Source organism: Dama dama, chromosome 14 (assembly GCF_033118175.1).
Source record: "Dama dama isolate Ldn47 chromosome 14, ASM3311817v1, whole genome shotgun sequence".
In the NCBI taxonomy this organism is placed as follows: Eukaryota; Metazoa; Chordata; class Mammalia; order Artiodactyla; family Cervidae; genus Dama; species Dama dama.
In genome coordinates this window covers 51,500,582-51,505,376 of record NC_083694.1, presented here as the reverse complement: position 1 = coordinate 51,505,376, position 4,795 = coordinate 51,500,582, and the positions used below count along the sequence as shown (strand labels likewise).

Here is a 4,795-nt window from a genome sequence, read left to right as displayed (position 1 = left end):
GTAAGAAATGTCCCTTAAGTCTCAACATTAAAAAAACTAAGATCATAGCATCAGGTTCCATCACTTCATGCAAATAGATGGGGAAAAAGTGGAAGCACTGACAGATTTTATTTTCTTGGGCTCCAAAATCACTGTGGACAGTGACTACAGCCGTCAAATTAAAAGACACTTGCTTCTTGGAAGGAAAGCTATGACAAACTAGGACCATGTATTATAAAGTGGAGATGTCACTTTGCCAACAAGGGTCTGTATAGTCAAAGCTATGGTTTTTCCAGTAGTCATGTATTGATGTGAGAGTTGGACCATAAAGAAGGTTGAGCACCAAAGAACTGATGCATTCAAACTGTGGTGCTGAAGAAGACTCTTGAGAGTCCCTTGAATTTCAAGATCAAACAAGTCAATCCTAAAGGAAATCAACCCTGAACATTCATTGGAAGGACTGATGCTGAAGCTGAAGCTCCAATACTTTGGCCACCTGATGTGAATAGCTGACTTATTGGGAAAAAGACTCTGATGCTGGGAAAGACTGAAGGGAAAAGGAGAAGGCGGTGGAAGAGGATGAGATGGCTAGATAGCGTCACTGACTCAATGGACATGAATCTGGAGATATGCCTCAGACAGAATAAAGAATGGGTGAAAATGGTAGTTTCAGAAACTGAATTTTTTAAAATCTGCATCTGGAGATTCCTGCAATGTAAAGTGAGGGGGAAAAAAAAGATGATATATGGAGGGCAGCAGTTGGTTTACACTGAGCGTCTCTTTATTTCTGATTATTTCTTTACAACCATCTACCCGGGGATAGCTCCAACATGTGGGTCACAAGCTTGAATCCACCTTCAGAAATTTAGGTTTATAATTCTTACCCTGTAGGACACATGTACACAAAGTTCCATTACTGCTCAGCATCAGATATTCCCTCTGCAGTCCTGCACCCCGCAGGATCACCTTTTCTTTTCACATTCACATTGAGCAAATGTCTGAAACCATGGATCTCTTTTCCCTTCACAAAGTACCAGTATCATAGATTTCAGTTTCTAAATGCTCAGAAGAAAGCTTTTGATTGATGCACCCACCTAGGCAGAGGTGTTGCTGCCATATGTGATGGGCTCAGGATGATTGAATATGTCTTTTCCACAGTGAGGACAGGGGCTGGAACTAATCCAGATGGTCCTGGGACGTCCCAAGTCCTTCAGAATCTCAAGCAGTTCAGCTCGACACTGAACAAATCTCCTCGGTTGGAGGATTCCCAGAGAGCTGAAACTCTCCCGAGGGACAGGGTACAGTTCTTGACATAAACTGGGCAGCACCGAGGTGTGTCGAAGTGTCTTATCCATGATGGCCATGGAGAGGAAGTTTCCGCATATGCTGAAGAAACTAAGCTGGAAGCAGTGGCTCAGGGCAGGCAGGATGGCCTCTAGTTGTGAATCCATGATCCCACACCGATCTAAGTACAGTTCCTGGAGTGTGGCTGCAACTTTCTCCAGCAGACCTGGAAGGCGCTCAGGACTAGAGTAGGTCAGGGTGACACCACTCAGATTCAGGCCCTTTAGCTGACTGATATTTGGACACTGGGAAAGATGGGTCAAGTCTGAATTTGTAAGGAGGCAGTGAGTTATTCCAAGGGTTTCCAAGGGGTTTGTCAGGCACCTGGGGAGAAGCAGAATTACAATGTCTTAAAAACGGGGGTGGAAGGTGACTTCAAGGTGAGAGACAAGAGATTTGCTGAAGGCCAAGGCTGGTCTGTCCATCTGATAATGATCATTACCCAGAATTCCCAGTGTCATTTAAGCCTGAGTCATTTAACCTTCACAGTATGTCTGGATCAAGTTCACAGAACCTGGAAAACTCTCTTTCCTCATCTATGTAGCAGAGTAAAACACATTCCACTTCCTTATGAGTATGAATGAAGATCATAGAATGGACTAGAATAAGCTCACAGCAGAGCCTGACATCTTGTCTCAATCAACAATGGGCATCACTGAATGTTAATAGTAAGAGACATACTTAAAATGCTTCCTACTCAGACTTCCTTCCACCCATGCTTGGGCCCCAGGCATTCATGTCCAGAAGCCAGGTGAGGCTTCTGGATGACATGCATAGAAGACCAGTCTGGGCAAGGCCCCACAACATCCCCAGAAGATGGCAGTTTGCAGGGTCTCACTTATATCCCTGCATTATCTGCAAACCATCTACCAACTCTTATGATCTCTTTGGCTCCTATGCTACTATCACCTCCAGAATCATGCATTTCCCATATATCAATTATCTTATCTGGAGCAAAAAGCCTTTTAACAGACAGGGAATTTGAGACAGGCTTATAGTGGTCACAAAAGTGTTAAGTATAGAGCTTTGGTTTAGAAATGCTCAGACATGGAGTTTTCCCTCTTCAATTTCCTCTTCTCTTACCTATTTTCAAGTCATCTAAATTAAGATATCCCTTCTTAAGGAAGAAATCATGTACCCAACCATTAGATCCTAACCCTTAGTCTACAGCTACCTACAAGATGTCCCTTTCCAGAGCCTCTATCCAACTTGAACCCCTACCTTGATTTGGGTTGTTATATGATACCGCAGTTCAGAATAGAGCAGCAAAGGAGATAGTATGCCTGACATTCTAGAGGGTTTTTTTTTTTTGGACCAATAAAAAAAGTTTTTTTTTTCGTTTGTTTTTTAATAGTCTGTGTATGGCCTGCATTCTTGACCCTTTAGCACCTTCTCCCAGTCAGCTTCTGTGGGTTCTGTGGCAGGGGTTTGTCATTCCCCTCCTTGGGTGCCTGAACTCTTTCCCTAGGGGCTAGGCACAAAATATCAAGTAGGAGCTTTTGCTCCTTGCTTCTAAACTTTGCCAGCTACTGTGCCTCAACCTCTGCATATCCCCCCACCCCGACCTTTCTTCTGATGTAGATAAAGAAATACTGCAAGTCTATATCTTATAGTCCACCTGTAATTTGGAGGGCTATGAAAATTTTGAGGAGAAGGGGGTGACAAAGGATGAAATGGTTGGATGGCATCATCGACCTAACGGACATGAGTTTGAGCAAACTCCAGGAGATAGTGAAGGACAGGGAAATGTGGTGTGCTGCATGGGGTCACAAAGAGGTGTACATGACTGAACGACTGAACAACAGCACGGAAATTCTAGAGGAATTCTCCTTTGATATCCTATCTTCTGTTTTCTCTGCCCTGGCCCCTGGGCTCTAAGAGCGCAGGCTTCCCCAACTCAGATACCAGTGATATCGAGTTCTGTGCCTGGAGGGGTGGAGGGTGGTGAGTTGCGTTCACTGTTACCTGGCCAGTGGTGCACACTCACCTGAGCATCTGGTCCAGGCATCCTTCTAGGAAGGAGGTAGATACTAGAAAGAGATCCTGGAGGTGGCGCAGCCTGAGGAACTGAGAAGTAATTTGGACAACATGCTGTTCTTCCTGATCTTCAAGTTCAGACACATCCGTGTGAGAGAGAAGGAGTCTCTGCACATTGCTCATCTGGCCCAGGAGAGGAGCAAACACAGCCAGGCTGGACAGACGCCAGGTGCCATTTACTTGCACCTCCTCAACACAGTCCAGCTGCACCATACTCAGGATCTTCATAATACTGTTTCTGGGCATTGACTCTATCTTTAGTTTCTTACAGCACAGGTGTATGGAAGCTTTCCTCTCTCCACCCGTCTCATGAGGTAAGCGAGGAATCCATCCATGGTCCTTCCATTGGTGTGAAGTTCTATGAACACCTCCAAGGGAGCCAAAGTCCACTGTGTTCTTGGCCTATTCTTAGCCACTTGTTTTTCTAATGAGCTTGAGGACACCTGGACATTGGATCCAGACCACATTCTCCAGAAGTCCTGGCCAGTATTTCTTAAATCCAGCACCTGCAGTTTGTACCTCCTATGGGGGAAATAGTAGATTGGTAGAGATGGTTTTAAGATCCACTAAAATAAAACCACAGCCTCAGAATTTAGGCAATACTCAGACATCCCACCTGAGCTTTTACTTCACATTCTTGACATTTCCCTCTTCTTCCCTCTCGGACTCAGTTTCCTCCATCTCCTTTCCCCCTTCCATCTTTCCTTTTATCCACTTCTACACTTTCATTAAGCATCACTAGAAGGAGGCAGAGAGTGTACTTTCAGGTTCCCTTGCATCTTAGGCTGAAAACATTTCCCAGAGTGTGTTCAGCAATGACCAAGTCTCTGTACTTCCTCATTGGCATCATCAGAAGCCTCTGGTCTATCCCTTGGTCATTCACACTCTGACCCCAGCTGTCTCTTCAAAGACTCCCTTCACTCTACAAGTCTGTCTGAATCAGACTCACCTGGGTTGATCCTTCTGAGAAAGTAGGACATCAAGTCCATCCAGCACTGCTTGTAAGGTTCCCAGGTGAGGCATCTCCATCAGACTCCCAGAGGCAGGCAGACAAAGGGCCAGGTGTGTACGATGGCCTTCAGTGTCTCTCTGCAACTCCCATAGAAGGCTTCCATGAAGAGGAGGGGGAAGAGCTCAATGGGCAGATACTCCAGAGCAGAAATGGCCAAGGCCTCATTCATCAGCAGACTCATCACTGCTTGGTCCAGGAGTCTGGGTGGATTCCAGGTACTCATTCTGACTCTTCTCCAAAAGAATCCTGTGGAAACTTGCAGGGAAGAAGGAATATTTCTCAGGCAAGCATGAGCACCCCTTCATTGGTATCCCCACTCTTCAGAGGAACCAACTCATAGCCATATCCACTGATCCCACGGGGCTGGAAAACCCAGGGATCAAACCCTGGTCTCCAACATTACAAGCAGATTCTTTACCATCT

The 4,795-nt window shown here is 45.4% G+C and overlaps 1 pseudogene; it reads right to left on the bottom strand.

The window, feature by feature from the left end:
* Window positions 1-1,073: 1,073 nt before the first annotated feature.
* On the bottom strand, window positions 1,074-4,595 carry LOC133068875 (PRAME family member 12-like; annotated as a pseudogene).
* Between the last annotated feature and the right edge of the window lie 200 nt (window positions 4,596-4,795).